The sequence below is a fragment of the Amphiura filiformis genome, chromosome 3 (assembly GCF_039555335.1).
Source record: "Amphiura filiformis chromosome 3, Afil_fr2py, whole genome shotgun sequence".
Lineage (NCBI taxonomy): Eukaryota > Metazoa > Echinodermata > Ophiuroidea > Amphilepidida > Amphiuridae > Amphiura > Amphiura filiformis.
The window spans coordinates 5,974,962-5,994,845 of NC_092630.1; positions in this window are offsets into that span (position 1 = coordinate 5,974,962).

Below are 19,884 nucleotides of genomic sequence, written 5' to 3' on the forward strand. Positions count from 1 at the left end.
TTATTTTTATTTGCTTATTGATGGATCTAACGAGAGTTGACTTCAAAGCGCATCAACCGGTCGACCGCCGGCAGAAGTGGTGATTTAACGGCTTTTATTGCTTTGAACAACATATTTGCAGAAACCAAGCCCAATCGCCGTCGGTTCTCTAAGGGTATCCGACGGTCGACCGGCGGTTGTAGTTTGAATCCACCCTTACAAGAATATCGTTACATAAAAGACGAAGTGTGAAGACAAACATAATTGCTGTCATGCTTGAATTCAATATTATATAACTCTAAGCAACCGAAACAGCAATAAGTACCTAAAAGTAAGCGACCTCGACATAATAAAACATTGCAGTTTTATTTTGATTTACCAACATCTTAGTTTAACCGTAATGTTACTTTAAACAACAGAGCTGCAGAGTTACTGTGTCGAATATAATTTAAGGCGTGGTTTAAGACAAATGAAACACACCCACTGCAAGTTGGCTCCAGTAACGGGAAACCAACATTATTACCGCAATGTCGGATGTTAATATGTGGCATATTCCAACAAAATATTTAGTGCTAAAGGTCCGGATTCCGAGAATATGAGTCTTAGAATAATATCTACACACCTCATGTGTAAAACATTTAAAAAAATCGTTCCCTTTTTCTCATTTATGTCGCTCAAGGTTATTGTTCTAGTGAATGTTCAAGTTCATTGACGTAAATTGGTGACGCTTTTTTGTTTGAACATGGTTTTTGCAACTAGAAACATTCACCACTGTTATCATAACATTGATAATGAATTAATACTGTAGCAACATATTAAAAGGTGCACTTTTCAATGAGAATATTTCTCATTTCTCTTTTATTTAGTGTAGCTACGAACGTATATAAATAAGACAATGCACTTTTACAATTTATACTTGGTAATATGCTATTCCGTCTCTGTTTCATTTAATATATTTCCCATATTGTTACAGCATCCGACAATATAGCCTTTTTAGTTTCCTCGTATAAATTACATTATGGCTTAAAATAATCTGAGAAAAATAGGAGATCGAGGCTGCTTCTTTTGGGACGGGTTTTAATTAAAGTTGACGAGAAAAGCAAATTGCAAAAGGTCAGAAAGTATAATATAGTTGCTTTCTGTTTGCAATTTGCTAATGGTAACACGAAACATAACAAATGTCTGTTTAGACTCTCAGACTTTTATAGGCTGCATCGGGCGTTTCTGCGACCGTATATTAATTGAATACCTGGCAGATCTACCACATGGGGAAAGCAAAGTAAATGCCTCATGCACGATGTCTTAATCACGAAACAAAACAAATGCCTTTTGTCTACCTATCTGACTCTTGAATTATATATAGAGTAATATGTCCCTCTAAGCCCGTGGTAAACTTTACCAGATCAATACATTTTCTGGGTTACAATTCCTTGAATGCAATTGAAATACTATCCTAAATTTGGACAGGCAATTAAAAAGATTATAGAAGTGTATGGAGAAAGTAAGGGAATGGGAACGACGACCAACAAAGTAGATGGCGTTTAACAATTTAAAACTGCTTCCACGTCAGGTCAATAAACAAGGCGTATTCAAAGATAAATGTATTTGTGGCCCTTGAAATCCTGACTAACAGAAACTACTCCTTCAAACTTGTTCAAATGCTAAAGTGGTTGTATCCAGAAAAGCGGTATTTAACTGGCTTGATTATATCAACGTATCGATCAATTATTTGAATATGCTGTTCCAAGCTGCCATTGTGATATAAATTAAACTTGCAATTCTAATTCAGAAAATATTTCTCATTTTTAAAAACCTGCAAACATGGTTTGCCGGTTCAGACTCTATTTCATCGGTTTACACATGAATATGTGTATTCGCTCGGATAAAACTGCGATGTCTGATTATAGACGAATCCAACGAGCCAAGTGATGGGCAGAAATTATTCGGCCATTACTGGGTCCCCGGCGCACCAAACTGGTGTTATGACTGCCCAATTGGGTGGATTAAAGCCACTTAAAAACCGATGTTATATTGTTGTTTTGTTGTAAACTTTCATCATTCATTTGTCTACGTGTAACACGGGTGGTGAAATGCAGTTTAAAATTCTCGCCAAGGACGCATCATTTCATATTTCAGGTGGGTTAGACTCAGCGGGGACCCAGCTATGGCTGCCATTGAGGTGTAGGAATGCATGAAATTGGATTTGTCTGTAGTTCGGGTGGGAAAATAGGTCCTCGCTGATAGTGTTGCACATTCAATCTACATTGTAGTGCAAATAGATTATGGTTTATGGGTGCGCTCACATTATGACGTCATAGCGCATAACGTGGAGAATGTTTGTGGCATTATATGGCTATACCTTGATACCAAATAAAACAGAAAAATATAGAAAAATATAGGGGGTTGCAACCCCTTTAGAAATTAAAGGTTTCGTGTCAAAGTGTCTTTGCTGGTTCTAGTTATTCTACTTTGACAAAATGTTTAATTTCATTTCTAAACTACAAATGTGATAGAAAGTTACTCCATACCAACCCCAAAGTAACTTTATATTGTATACAACTGAGCGTCCTTCATCCTAGACAATGCAACAGTAACAAGATATCCGTCTAAATTAAAAAAAAACATTATTCACTTTTTACCCACACATCTGGAATAAACTGCCTAGTAACACGAAGGAACGCCAATGTCTGACGTCTGTATATTGTTCAATAAATATGTCTGTTAGTTTGATGCCTTGATTGCATAATCATTTATTCATTTTCTTGCTACTGTTTATTCTATTATTGGTACTTTATTATCAGTGTTTTCATGAATCTGGCATTGCTACGCACATGTCAAATTCAATCCACGGATGTACATATTTATTTGTGACACCCTGACAAGATTCTGTTTTCATCACAGTGTTTTTCTGTTTCGGAATATTGATTAATACAAAATGACGTCTGTTTTATAACAGTTACACACACTACCGGATGAGTATACAATTGTCATACAAACTTTAGAAATAGCTCCAAAAACAGCATAGTAAAATATAAGCGATGACAAGAATCCACATTTGGAGCATTATCCCAGTCAAAATGATCATATTTTGCAGCTGTCTTCCAACTAAATTTGAAATTGGTCTGAAATAACGCGCGCAATTGCAGGAATTGAAGAAATTTTACTTCAACTCTATTTTCCCATTGTCATCATATATTTTGTTATCTCAGGATGAATTGTTAGTACATAAATAGTGAGCTATTAAGCAACCCATTAATGGATTAGAATATGGACGAAATTTTACTACTTACGCAGCCAACAATTTTACGTTGTCACAACGTCGTATAAAAGTCATCTACGTTGTAAATTCGTAAATTTATGAACTCGCATTATTAGTGTTGTGACGTTGATTCGTTATTTTTATGACATACCATTTATACACGAACGTGCCAGAAAAGGATTTAATATTGTATTTATTATGCAAATAACCAATTTCCATGGCTCACAGAACTGTGTGCATCTATCGGGAACTAAGCGTTTGTTATGCTAAATAGCTTTCCCAATTTTTCGTGTTGAAGGTCGCGCTTTACATACATCAATGAACATCAAAGGAGTTCCCCGTGTCAAAAAATGACACAGAATTTCTAGCGCTCATGTGTATGTATATGTTATATATGTAATGTAGACGTTGATTTCTGGACGTTGATATAACATCATTATGACGTTGCTTCCACGTCAAGTTGTTACTGTATTATTCAAATGTTCCTATATGTCATTACCGAATGTTTCAAAAGTAAAATAACGTTGTAAATACGTCACTGTGCAACGCTAACTTATTACAACCTACAGTACTGGGTACTGGCAGAAATTTTACTAAAATGTTTACACATCATTGATATGGTAGCCCTACCCAGCAAACACAAAAACGTTTTTAAAACGTTTTAAATAAGTTATATTTTGGGTTTTGGTTTAGGTAAAAACGTATTAATAACATTAAAATGTCGGGTTATATAAAGGTCATGAAATCGTTTTTAAACGTTTTGTATGAAAACACACTACAACAATATTTTTAAAACATTTTCGAAATGTCATTGTAGACTATTTTTGCAAACATTTGTGGCCAAATATTTTGTCAACACTTAAATAACATTATGTTAAATTATTTGCACCCAGCAAACACAGAAATGTTCTTAAAATGTTTTTTACAAAACGTTTTAATAACATTTAAATGTCGTGAAAACATTTTAAAAACATTATTGTAAATATTTTGGGCAAACATTTTTTGCAAAATATTTTTTCAACCCAAAATAACATTCTGTTTAGAATGATTTGTACCAAGTTTTCAAAAATATTTTTGGAATGTTATTAAAACGTTTTTATACCCTTTATATTTAAATGTTTTCTGTAAAACATTTGTGTTTGCTGTGCAGTAAATTACCAACAAATGTTTTTTAATGTTATGAAAACGTTTTATACCATTAATGTACCCTTTATATAACCCGACATTTAAACGTTTTCTGACAACCTTTTATAACCTTTTGCGAATGATGTCGAAAACGTTTTGTGTTTGCTGGGTAAACACCTTGCTCCTTGTTTCGATATCAGACTTGGTAACAAAATTTAGAAAAATCTTTTGATTTGTTTTTTTCAAATTCGCTATCATTACCAAAAATGAAAAACAGGACTAGCCCGTTTGTGGGCAAGATATTATAACAGTACCACGTGTGAAGTTAAAAACTCTTATAATCAAAAATTAAATAAGTTTTTAATTCTATGATATCTGCAAGCAAAGAGGATTTGTAATAAATCAATGCATATATCCTGAGGCCCTAATATTCTCCTTACGTGTCACTCCCTAATACTTCGGACACCGTGTCGATTAAAAGTAAACACCATTAAATATCAGTCCTGTGTTCGTGGTTATGCATCTTCTAGCCAATTTATATTCCTCCATCATATGGATATTCTTGTCAAGAGTAATTCACATCACAACGGTAATAAAACACTACAATTACGCCAAAATGAAATATATTGAATTTACCTTTAGGTGCCTCAGAAATATCCATACAATTAAATTCCATCCATCCATCTGCAATAATGCACAGCTACGGTTAAGAATATAACGACATCATTTATTATGACCAAGAGTATTCTGTTGGATAAATAAGAGAGACAAAAGTATTTTAGTGTCTACATAGAACGTTGAAGGTCATAAATGAAAATTTGTTTAAAAAAATGAAAATTATATTGACAATAGTTACGCGTCTGTACAATATCATAAAATAACTTCATTAAATAACATAACAATATTTCAATGCAATTGCGTGAGCGTGATATGATAACAATGAAGCTTTATGTGACGGTTTCCCAAGGTTAAAATGTGCGCAGTGTTACTTTAGTCTTGTCATCTCTGAAGGCGCTTCGTAATGTCACTTATTTGTACAATGGATTGTATACAGAAATCCCAATCTAAGCATCAAAGGATGAAACTGCTGGATATCCCTTACATACATGTGAGATTTACGGTTGTGTTTTTCAAAGAAACATACACTTTTCCGTTTTGGTACACGTGTATTTACAGTTTCCTCGATTCAAAGTGAGTATATTTTGACAGCAGTTTGCAAACTGATAATAACAGTAAATCATTAAATTCCCAAATGTGGAAGAACAATAAGCAATATGCAATAACAAGCATAAGTGCAATTCACGCGAATTGAAGAAGTCCTTGGGTTTCATATCGTTTGTGAATTTGAAAAGCAAATATCTGATATCGAAGGTTTGTAGTAAGAAGCCTCATATGCAATAGCTGCTAGATGTCATAATGTTTTACATTATACACAATAAAGAATGCAGAAATTCAAAATTGTATATAGGGCAGCTATTGCATATTACATTCCTGCACTTTTCATTCGATATGTACTTCTTTGCTTTATCAATTGAACGTATTCCAAGGGGATTGAACTTTGTAAACAGGGATGCTACATCGAAATCAGTTCAATAGTCATGTGTGCCTAACTTAAAGTTTAACAACCGTCTTAAAGGTTTGATACGATAAGCTTGCCTCTTTTGAATTGGTACTATTTGCCGATAAAGCTACTAAAGACATGTTTGTATTATTTAGAGTGAGGTGGAAAAGCGCAATATACTTAATGCTATTACTTCCCACGCGTCTGTTTCTTAATGTACCCTGACAAGCTCAACTAGTTTAAAGATCGTTTCCTAGAGATTTGTTTGAATTACATGAACTATTGATATAAAGGCCTACTTATTTTTAGCATTTTATTTGTGGTATAGAATGCGGTGCCATCTAGAAAGGCCTTTAAAAAGAGATGTGCTGATAATAGAACGTAATATTTGTAACTATGTTTATCGTCATTGGGGTACTAGTTTTAAAGATATGACTTGTTTTTTCTTTTATTTCAAGTCGTATTATGTAATCATGGTAATAGCCCGGTCACCATGGTGTTCATACTCCTTTTTTACTTGCAGCGATTGACAAAAAGACTTACACTTCCCGTTTTTTGATTTGATAACTTCAATAAAATCAATGCTAAGTATACGAAAGTACTAAAATACTAAGTCATGAAGAAGCAATTTTGATATTGACAATTTTTTTTTTTTTTTTTTTTTCATTCTATTTGACCTTGATTTAAGCAGTTACAGTATATTGCTTGCTTTCCAAAACCAATATTAGTGTATGTACAAGCAAAATGAAGTGAGATATTAAAGCATAATGAGACGCGATGCATTGTTTAGATGCTAACTTACGGAAAATTAGTTTACAACAAAGTTTACTTTTGAAATCCAATCTTACAACTCTGCATATGAAATACTTTTTGGCTGCATTTTGTTTGCTACACTGTATAATGAATATGTTTAATTCAATATCAAGACAATCAAACAGCATAACCAACAGTCTACTTTGATCAGAAAGTTCAATTACCGTCATTTTCATTTAAAAGATCTTTGATTAGAACTTTGAAACGCTGAGCCAAGTACCAGTAAGAAATTTATCTCGAAATTTTGACGTGGTTTCCGAAACGTTTTATTACAAGATTCCTATTCGGGAAGCGTACCATAACTTTGAAGACAGATTTTTTACGTGATATCTGCTTAAGGTAGTAGACAATTATACCTTCCCGCCTGTAATATAACCGCCAGGAATATGTGGAAATAACAATAACGTACATGTATAACATCCTACGCTTCTAACAGCATTTCTCAAAGTGTAAAGATGCGAAGATTTTGAAACAACTTTATCAATAAACCATAGGTTAAGTTAAGATCTGATATTGTTTTGTTACTTGAGAACATATTGAAAAAACAGGTATATGGATTTGTACGCGCAGTGTGAAAGTGTATAAACATGATAAAGCAGGTACTTGTTCAACCTTTACCGTGCCATCTATTATTACATCCACTGTTCTAGTTCAACAATCAGAGAATCTGTTCCAATGTAAGTACTTCATTTATAATAAATTGAGACAATCATTTTGAAATTGTGTTTGAAATAAGTTATTTGAAAAACGGTAATTGCATCATGGATTTTAAAACCAATACCGAATCTCATTTTGGAGATGGATGTCTATCCGCTATGTCAGAGAATAGGAATTTTTAACAAGATAGGACGATGAATGGTACAATCTGTGTATTATGCTGCTAAAGCGGTTGTTTAAAGAGGAAAATGAGTGTTCTTAACTGAGCAACAAACGTAATCTACGATAATGCAATGAGGACTTTCTATGGTACATTATCAAATCTACTGCCATTTATCTTTAAAGAGTTACTCAAATTTTGTTTTCCGTAGTAATGCAATCTTGTTAATCTCTTCCAGTACACGGTTGTTTGATGGCATGTAAAACTGTGCTATTTTAAAGAAAAGTTGAACAATGATGGCGTTATTTATCTTAAAATCTTGTTTACATCTTTACTAGGGGTATACCATATAATGGTATTGGAACATCAGAAAAAGTTTAACAAATGGTAAAGACAGTTTCTTAAAAACTTTTTATCATGAAATGTAAGGAATAACTCATATTAATTTGCTAATTGAATTTTAAATTGTGTAAATACTGCCCTCAATTTGCAAACAAATGTACATTTTATAGATACAAATTTCCACAAAAATGCAGAGAAAAACGAATAAGTTGATCTATGTTAAAAATAGCTTTAAAATATATGTGATAGCTGTTGGGATTGTGCAGGTCTAGAATTAAATAATTATGTTGTTTTGTTAGAAAATAAATGATCACATCAAACAACCATGAGTAACAAAGGACAGTGATATTGTGACGAAGACGATGGTACGAATCAGATGCAAATGTAATAAATGTATTGCTACTACTACCGTTCCCATCGGTACCGGCAATGCATCGCGAAATCAGTTTTATACTCGTGTTAGTTGGCTCAGGGCTGCTATGTCACATTTGACGGAAAAATCAATACAAGGTGATGAAACTATGACTTGTTCATTTGATACACACATCAAAAGCATGTACGTGATTCCATGATGTAACTAGATCGAATGTCGGCAAGATCGACTAAACCCTCTCATCGCCCGAAGTGTAAACCTTTCAATCACCGTGTAGATGTAAGAATTAACGCTTGCCCAAGGCAGTGATTGTTAACTACAAACTGAAGTCATATTATGTGAAAGTGCGATCGGTAGGTGACGCCCAACGGATACTTCATGTAAGCGTTTCGACGTACGAGTAGATCTAAAAATACGTTACTTTTTGTTTGCAAAAAAGTCTGAATCCTTTTAGAGCTTTTTATGCTTGTCCTATAGATTCTTTCGAACAGGTGGTGATACAGAAAATTCCATCTAATATTTGCTCTGTTGAATTGCGCAACATTTATTAGAGAGCCATGTACATACTTCCCTATAACCATACGCTGATTTTGAGTACTGTTCTGCGTGTTTAATCACCAACAACGATTTCAGTCTTTGTCTAAGACTACTCGCGATCAAGGGCGGACGAGAGGCGAAGCCGCGAGCGGGTGACCCGAGCGCCGAAGCCGCGACATCAAGCCGGGTTCCTGTGAGAATCTGGTACCCAGTAGTCTTTCTTCCTACGGATATTATAGCTAAATCTGTAGCACTAAAACGACTTTGTGACAAAACTCTTGTTGCAGTGATATTTCAGTTTGCAGCAGTAAAATGAAATATTTAGGTATAATGTATCTTTAAATATTTGGAAACTGTTTTGGTGATGTAGTTAAACCTTTCAAGTTAAAGTATGTATAAATTGCTAGGACGACTGAAAATGTAATACAGACATATCGCTCAAAAAAGCTCAAGAATTATTAAAAATTCAAATTACATTACTAAACACAATGATGAATGGTGCCAATGTATAAAGACACCTGTTTGCTATAAAGTTCAATTTGACAAATCAATCCGTGAGTGATACATCAAAATGTCAAAAAGGTTGTTTGTTAATTACATCTACTTGTTATTACTTTGTAATACTCAATCAAGAAAATTAAAGCATACTTTTTTGAAAATCAGTGGTGGATTAAAGAAATTCATAAACATGGCAAAACCCTTTTGATTTGAGCGTTCAGACTTGTCTGTTTGTAAACGAAAGTACTACTTTTGAGAGTATTTGTAATGTTAAACACACTCAGTGTCAATGTAAAGGACGCGAAACCTAAGCCGTTGATACTTAGTATATACTTACATATGTACAGGTAAGAGATCTTATAGCTTCCGCTTTAATGGTATGTAGTTAACAATATCAATAGTGTATTTCCGCAATATCATGTGACTACATACAGCTGCGAATTGTCGTAACAAAGCAGATACATACAAACAAACCACGAAGTGTCTTGGCTATTCGAAATCGGTGCGCAAAGAACCCATCCAATAAGACATTTTATAATAGATGATTTTAAAGTACTTCAAAGTTCAAAATAATTTTCTCGCAACAAAAATAAACTAACACAGATTCACATATAGTGGAAGTAATCTTTTGCCCCATACCAGTCTGTAATACTTGTGCTATCTTCTACAGCAATCTTCAATTCAATGAACTTTTTTGTCCCGCTCATTACGTACATTTTCCTGTTCAGTCTCTCATATATGTGAAGCTAACAAATAAGACCATATAAGATGTATTATAAATGTTCCTGTCTCCAGACTACCTCACACGATTTCTTTTCTCCGGTCACCAAGCTATCAACATAGGTCATATTATTCATTTACTGTCTCCGGAATATCAATCTACCAACGTAGGTCTCCGGAACACCTTACAAAATTCTCAAGCTACCGATATATGTCATTCTATACTTTTATTTTCTCCACACAGCTTAACATGCTGTCAGCTTTGGCCATTATGTAAACATTTTCTTGCCCAAGACCAGCTAGGAATTGTACCAAAGCTGTCAAGTTAGGCGATAACTTTAATTTTTAGGGTTCGCACCCAAAAATATATTTTCAGTCAACATGAATGTGATACACGTGAATATTGTCACTTTTTCTCCGATTTCTCGAAGCTTGACTAGTGTTCAGGCGTCCTAAGCCAGTAGGCTAGCCATACCAATGTGGATCCATTGGATTGATTTATGTGATGTGATGTGATATTATGTACGATGTGAAATTGTAAGCACCGGTATATAGGACTAAGGTGGCTTAGGAAACCTGCCCACTAGTCATACTTCGAGAAACCGGCTCTTAAAGCTTAACCAAGGCTGGATAAAAACTTTGCTCATCTTATATCCAACGAATGGGGTAATTGTACAAACCCTGTAAGGTTTTTTTACCTGGCATACAAAAGCACTTGTATTTACACCCAAATGACTTAAGTCAATCGTGTCTGCATCATTTCACCTACCACTTTACCCGTGGGTAATGCAGGCGTAAGGCAAGGAGGTGGAGCCCACCATATGTGTCTACAGTAAAATTCTCTTGTGAAATTATTCTAAAGAATATGGACATTGGTATTTAAACTGCTACCTGCTCGTACTAAATGAGCGTTAAGTCGCAAGTTGGGAGTTTCGTGACGTTCCGACTGTTGAGTTGATGTTTTTTCTTGCGGACACCTGTATTTGCAGTGGTATATCCTTTGTGAATAGAGATAAACGTGAATATTAAGTCCATATTCACGGATGACATACCACTGCAGTGATCATACAGGTGTCTCCAAACAAAGAACAGCAACTCGACAATTGGAACGACACGAAACTTCCAACTTGCGACTTAACGCTCATTTCGTGGGAGCACATAAATAGATATTTCTTTTCCTATTTAGCAGAAAATGCGGTAAATATCGCATGTTCGTGTGGTTTTTTAGCCTTTTAGGCTTTTACAATTTGTACATAGCCAGTGGTAGAGTTACAAAAATATGCCTCAGTAGAATATACCACCAAATTCAAGTCATGTCAGGTTTATAAAAGAAATATTTCATTACATTTGCTAGAAATCGCACCACATCATATATTGTATTTGTGCCGTGTAAACAATACGTTGATTATTTATTGACATAGTTGGAAGATGGGTCAACGAGCGCATCATATCTAGAGTAACCATGTAATGTATTTGACAGGTGGTCACATAAATCTAAATAACGACCTGATTAGCACAGAAGAGAGAGGTAACACGTAATATTATCTGCTACTTATTATGCGGGTGTATAGACGAATCCAATTTCACACATTCCTACTCCTCAATGGCAGCCATAGCGCGACGGGGACCCAGCTATCTCACCTAAAATGAGAAATGATGCGGCCTTGCAGGGTATTTTAAAACTGCATTATATTACCCGTGTTACACGTAGACAAGAGAATTATGACAGTTTACAACACAAAAGAATCTAACATCGAATTTTAAGCGGGTTTAATCCATCCAATTGGTCACTCACAACACCTGTTTGGTGCATACGGGGAACCAAATATGGCCGACCAAATCCTGACCATGACTTGGCTCGTTGGATTCGTCTATATCAAACTATCAGTATATCTATTTTTATCTCATAGAGTTGCCTTGATTAGCCTTGATATCTTGCATTGTTTATCCTTTATGCAACTTGTAATATTTTGTGATTTCAACTTAAGTGAAGTGTTTGAGCTATGCAAGATCCACGTAAAGCTGGAAGAATTAGAATTCCAAACAACATTATCATTATACTGTTGTTTGGAATTCTAATTCCTCCACCTTTCCGTGGATCTTGCATAGCTCAAACACTTCACTTAAGTTGAAATCACTAAAAATTGTGCGGAGATAAATTGATTAAGATTTAACCGGATTTCAAAAACGTTTACAGGAGCTCATATCAAAGTGGTTGCAAAATTTTGAGAAATCACTATAATCTGTCACACGTAGTCTGAGTGTAAGTTAAAATAGACTTGTCCGTCAATTTACAACAACAACAACAACAACAACAACAACAACAACAACAACAACAAATCAAATAGTCGATACCTGATCACGACATTTAACTGAATTGTTCGTCCCAAGTAGACAAGATTGATATTATTGACAATTGAAGACCTGGGCGCAAGAAGACCGTAAGTCCATTTGGCCCCTCAACATGTATACACAAGTTGCGTATAATTTCGTATAGTTTGGTAATGTTTTATACATGTTCAGGGGCCAAAACAAATCTTTCACAACATTTCATGATGTTTTCACCCTGGAACATGTATTAAACATTATAAAACCCTAAGAAATTATACGTAACTTTAGTGTATACATGTTGAGGGGCCAAGTGGACTTACGGTCTTCTTGCGCTCAGGTCTTCAATTCATGGTTGCAAGACATGTAATATTGAATATGTAGTATTCTAGTCACATAATTTGATCGATTTGTGTAATCTAACTGTATAGAAACACCTTGGGGTGCCCTGTGTATTATGAAAGCAAAGAGAAAAGAACAACATAATAGTTGTAGCCGTAACGGCGGCTAGTATTGAATGGTTCACCCACTTAACTAATGATGTGGATAAAATTAGCTTTACAGCTTGTGTCTAAATTACATTATGTAGACGCTTTTCACTTTATTTTTCTGAGTAGTAAGGTCATGAAATGTATGGATTTGGTTTGATAGAATTATTTACATGCGAAACGAAGAAGTATTATTTAAATCATACTGTTCGGGAAGAAATAATAAAACGCTGTTATTTAAAACTGCGTAAAGTTTGTAGATAGGGTTTCTTGCTTCACCTCACCTTTTTTGCACATGGTATTAAAAATTATACGAGCTTAATACACACCTATGACGTCGCGCTATTGTTTTACCGCTCCATTATTTTCCACGAATGGAGCGATGATCACAATAACACGCCATTCGTAAATGCCTTTCTCTTTTCTCTGAAAAGCAAATACTTTTCAGGAAAAAGTACTGGCATTTACGAATGTAGTGTTAATATCAATTGCACTTTTGAAAAGCAAGTATTTGCGAAAAGTGCGGTATTGTTATCATCACTTCATTCATGCAAAACAATGATACGAAAAACAAGAAGAAAATGATTTTCATTAATACAATAAATTGAGGAAGCGGATAGCAACATTTGCACAGTATTGTCATGGGACCTGAGAGCACATCAGACATATCGAATTGCATGCTGAATACGAGGATTGTCCCTATATCTAATAATAATAATAATTTTGATTTTGTGAAATTCGCGATATAATGCAAATTATTAAAATTTCATATTTTTATATTTTTCCAATGTAACAGTCCTCGAAGTAAACTTTATAAATCTAATGATATGTAATTAAACTATAGGCCTATGTAGCTGGGATGAAAAGCCGACTCAATTGAAAATTTGACCTTTCATATAGAACTTAAACATTTGTTTCCCAAAAGACCTACATTTTTTAGTGTTTTGAGGAAAAAAATTTATATCTTTAATAATGAAGGTCACAATTTTCATATGATTGACGGCTGTTCAACCCAACTTCCTACTATTTACTGCATATCGTTAGATTTATATAATTTACTTTGAGGACTGTTAAATTTCAAAAATATCAATTTTTAATAATTTGCCTTAAAATGTGTATTGTATCGCGAATTTAATAAAAATCTAAATTATTTGATATCAGAAGGATGTGTCTGATTTGCTCTTAGGTGCCACAAACAAAATACGTAAAAACGTCGCTATCCGAGCCCTTACAATGCAATCTGTGAAAAGCAAGTCAAGATCAAAACGGGCAGGTTAAATTGTTGGCTAAGTACGTTGTACTTATTATGCAAGATGTGTTTTACCCGCACTTAGGCTTTACTTCGTAGGCCTTTACTTTTATTTATTTGGACCTTTCTTTCTACGCTTACTGTTTTTTATAACATTTTTTTTCCTTCTTTATATTTTTATACGTTTTCAGTGGCTTAGGCCCTACATATAATTTGTCATATTTTGGGCAACATTGCTACATATACATAATACACATTCTGTATCAATGTATTTAGGCCTATGAATCTGTTTATTTTCAAATCGTTCTCTTCGGGCATGTTTAATAATGATAAAAGCCACAGTAGGTCTATTTTCTGTATAATTTTTTATTTGTCATTAGTATATTTGATGTTTCATCTGATGGTATTTTGGCATGCTTGAATATTTACTTACATCGATCAGTAGGCCTATCCGATACCGTAAAACGGGTAACTTTGGGCACTTTTCAGAGTTTTTAAACCACTGCTTCCAAACAAAACCAAATATATTTCTAATTATCTCTTTTTTATGACGTTAGGTTCCTTCTACACCTTGAAGTTGAAAAAGATTTTGAATAATTTTGAAAGGGTGCCCTAGGGGTTGAAAATAGCCTGACCAAAGTTACCCCGCATTTGGGGCAACTTTGGTCAGAGTATTACATTCCATGAAGAAAAGAAAATGAAAAAATTGATCTTCGCTGTATATGGGCAAGGTTTTGTTTTTTGTGACATTTATCCCCATGCAAAATTAAGCAAGCACGCATCCTTGCTCACAAATATCGATTTTTATTTTGTCTGAAAAAAATGTAAAAAAATGCTCATTTTTGGTCCAAAATGCCAATGTTTTCGTAACTTTCAAAGAAATTGGACATGAGCGACTTCTTCCAAATATATTTCTTAACAAATTGAGACCAAATATGACTAAAAACAATATTGCTGTACGGAAATATGACCATTTAAAAAATATATTTGAACGACCAAAGTTACCCCGCTTACCGAAGTTACCCCCATTTTACGGTAATTAAATATTACAATGTTAGGGACGCTCCATTTGATTTCGGAGGGGGACTGGAAGTTGAGGTGGCTTTTATTTCGCGTCGAAGGCGGCGAAGTTTGTTTTGTTTTTGCCGACAAAGTTCAAGGACAATAATAGGCCTAGGTAAAATGTGTTGTAGTACATTTAAAATGTTCGTACCTTTTCGTACCTGATTTTGGTCCTTCTGCTGCGAATCAACGATATATATCCTCGGAATGATTCCATCACAAAATTATCCAAGATAAACAATAGTGTCCATAATTGCATGGTTGTTCCAAAATCGTAAACTCGATTCACAGAGAAGAGTATCATTGCTCAGGTATAGCGATAGGTGTAGTTTTCTTGAGGTTGACAACTGTAATGACCATTTCATATGAGCCTATACCATGCCTATACATGCTATATGACCTTTTGCCAATTTTCCTTATTATGCAAAATAGAGACCTAAACGCAACATGACGCAACTACTTCAACAGTTAATACATTAGAAGTGGGCATAAAGAACTATTGATGGTCTAATCACTTTAATGATTTTACGAATCTACGTTTATTCAATTTGTGTAACAAACATTTTAAATCTTTATAATTCAAGAAGGTGGTTACGGATGATTTGAACTAAACACCTGGATCGTGATATGATGGGTATTTCTATAGAAATTTTACATAAAGCTGAGTCGGACTATTTTTGCACTCGCACCTAAAATTTAGTACGATCATTATATTAGTGTATTGTCCGGCATCAATGAGTAATTGATCAATTTGTAAAGAGCAACCTATTTCAATAACACTCCATTCGTGAAAAATAATGGAGCGGTAAAACAATAGCGCGCCGTCATAGGTGTGTATTAAGTCGGTTAATGGCCGCGGATTAGAACGTGAGTGGGTAGAATGGCAGCCATTCTTACCCACTCACGTTCTAATCCGCGGCCATTATCCTATACGTATTACCTGATGTGCTGGAATTTGTGTTGAGTATTTGTCACTACCTACACATGTCACTAATGATCTGGAAAAATCATACTTGCATCATGATTGTTTCTTCACAAGATGAAATGAGGAAAAGCAGAGTGGTCATTCCAGTTCAATATATGGGAATGTGCTTGAGAAATCAACTTGGCAACGTACGATAAGGGAGGATATGGTATTTTGTCTTAAATTGAGATTTTAGTTTTTCATTTTGTAGGAATGTGGTAGTTTGAGTGTGACATTGTTTTTTATCTGTTGAATGATATAAGTTTGCGAAATGCAAATTGAAATGTGAATTAGAGCTCAAAGTTATGTATGAAATAATGATATATAACGCATGAACACATATTACATATTATCACATTTGTCCCGCACAGACGGACATATTTGAAGCGTTTGCTTTTATTCGTGATTTCATATCTGTAAGCCAGAGAAAATGCTTCTTTATAACTCAATTGAAAATAAAAATAGTAGTCATTCTACAGTACCTATTCAAATCTCGGTCCGAGGAAATGCTTCAGGGAAGTATAAAACGTCAAAAGGATGTGTCCATTAGTAAGGCATTCTTAATACCCCTTGTAGCTACACGCTTAATAGAACTTACAAGGAAATATGATATAATATGTTGCCAATCTCCACCTGTCTAGAGATTGGAATAGTCAAAGCAACATCCCATGCCATCAATTTCTATGCAACAGAAGTGAAAAATTAAATCCTTTGGCGATATTTTTAAATATAACAACTGCTCGGTCACCCTCGTCCCTAGAGTGCTTAGGAAAAGTAGTTCGGGTCTAGGGTTAGCACTCAATGACCAAACTCAATGTCTCCGGCAGAGGAACTAGTGATCGATCGAGACGTTGTGCAGCTGCTTCCCATAGCTTTATATCAACAAATGATGAGACCAAGGTAACATTTAACATACGTGGAGCACCCACTAACGGTATACTTATATCAATATCGCTCCTTATCGTATTAAAGAAGACAATTCATCTGAAGGATATGGTATATGACAACGCAAAGTCCCCAACTTGTTTTTTATTTGTTTTTTGACAATATTGTGAGCGGACTAGCGCTTGATAGATTTTGTGTAAATAATTTTGTATCGCTTTCTCGAAAAAAGGGTTATGTAAATAATTCAATATAGATATTTGAACAATACTTCAAACTTGTGAAGACGCCAACACAATATAGTTGCTTTGAATGATGAAGACTATGATATTAATTCCGAACGTAGGTAATATTTTAAACTTGTATCTAATCAATGCTAAGCCAGTGGGTCTAGTACACATACATGTATTTATTAAATTATGCATCAGACAAATGTATTCAGCGTTATAATATAAAACAAAGTAAAACCTATGGGCATTTTTGGTAAGCTTATTTACATAGCCATCTTCTGTTCAACGAATGATACTTGAAGATAAAGATGGATAAATTAGGTTGTTGTTTGTTTTGTTTTGCTGTATTTTTTTTTAATTAGGAAAATCAAATAATCTGAGTTGTCACAAACGTCCATGTTATTAACAAATTGTAAATTCATATAGGATTTCATTGTTCTGCTCATAAAAAAACATATATTTTGCATACATATTATAATAATCACCATTGATAGTTTTCTGCTTAACTGTTTATTATGTTTATATCGACCATCTTAAAATTTACTTCATTCCTTTAAAATCTTTAATTTGCTTTCTTTACACATCAAATTAGGTTATTAATTCTTCGCAGCCCTGAGCCTCATTCCTTTTGAGTCTATATAGAATAGCTATTAAAACGTCAGTAGCTCAACAGAATCACTGCACTTACTGGAGCTTACTGGTAAATATCGGAATGCATACTTGAAAAAGTTAAGTAGCAAAAATTGCTTTTTGTAGTCACTCTTGCTGTATACGATACTCTTGATACGTCTTGTTTTATTCTCGATAAATTAATAACTTTATTTCATATGACAGCGCAATACACCATGTTCCATTAATCTATAAATCACGTTATAATTTTGAGCATTCATAATCTATTTTCATGGAATGTTTTTATCTCGTTGTCGCCTATACATTAATCTCACACGCAATTGCTAAGCATGTAAAGTACAATTCCGAATGTGTTTCCCGGGTGTCTGCTTAATGATCAAAAATGTTAACGAACTGCACGTTTTTATATAAATGTATTTTAAAGCTAGGTTAACAGATCACTCAAATATAAATACACACATTCTTGAAAATAATTTGCGGGGGCACGAAGTTGATATTTCTGAGCAGCTTTGGTATTGATTGATCCCATGAGGCGTTACGCAGGAGACGTATTAAGTTATTGTTTACATCAAAATGTGACATATTTTCGAGAACTGAAGATGCATAATGCTTGATGTATTACGTGAATTTGTATCTACTTCACAAAAATCAAGATAAGTTCTGCTGATATTTAATATAAATGTTATACATAAAGTTGCGTTTCTTCTTTCATGAAGAAAAAATTAAAAGAAACAAATTATTCCATGTTCACTACAGTCGTAATATAAATGTTACGTATGTATATATACATGATACTTAATAATAAATATAAAACGGATCACCAATACCCTTAATTTTTGATTTACGTAATCGACCAGACGCCGAGTATAATTGAGTAACGGACACGATATGTCTCCATGATTGCATGTTCTGCCAATATCTTGTCTAGAACCTTCTTCGTATCATAATCCTTATAGGATATCTAATACCAGAATTTGCAGCTGGATTATTAACAGCGCGGCATGGTTAATAGAAGTTATCAATGACTTGAAATTACGTACAATTGCCTTGATACTTGTTTACCACTATCGCTTAGCTAATAAAAGTTTTTCTACGAGTCATGATGACAAATTCGCTTTTAAAACGGACACTGATATGTACAGATTTATATCCATCGGGGAATGATGGGGGCAGTTATTAAACTGCATTTTTCCACTCTGTTACTATGTTATTATGGTAATGTTGTGTCTCGAAAGGTATTACAAATCTTGGTATCTTTTCGCCATTGCATTTGTTACACTGTGTTATCGTCAGCATCTTAGGACATGAAAAACACTAATGGTAACACAGAGGATAAGTGGACGTTTTTAATGTAGTAAATCTTTCTAGTTGTGATTTAATCATGTTTACCAATAAAGATAAAATATCATGAACTTGAATTATGTCCCATGTATATTTAAAAGGTACGTTGCTTTTGGATTCAACATATAACTACGAAAATAGCTGGTTTCAAAATTGTTATTTTTTCCCAAGATTTGACCACTTGTAGTGCTTGTTTCAGACAAAAACCAACTCTTTATGCTCTCCAAGTTTTATAGTTGAGTACCTTTAATGTCAATGTTTTGATTTATGTGTCGTTAAAGAAGAAAATGTAGATAGAGAACCATTAGATTATCTAGTAACAGTAAATCATTACTTTAAAAAGTATATAATCAAAGGATGCATACACCTATGTGACATTAATATAAAGATGCTGGTATAGTATGCATTCATGTAAGTTTGCGGCATTGGGTTTCAGGCAGATGTGATGACCTTTTTATCTAGTTATAGATTGAAAGTTTTTGCAAATGGAATATTTAGTATATTGAGACAATACACTGATCTCACTCTCACAAGAAACGTGGTTTTCATATAGAATTATCCATTAAGGTGGTACTACACCCTTGGCCAATTTTGTGCCTATTTTTGCATTTTTCTCAAAAATTATAGCGCATTGCTGACAAGTAAGATATATATATTATAGGGGCAAGGACTACAACTATTATAGG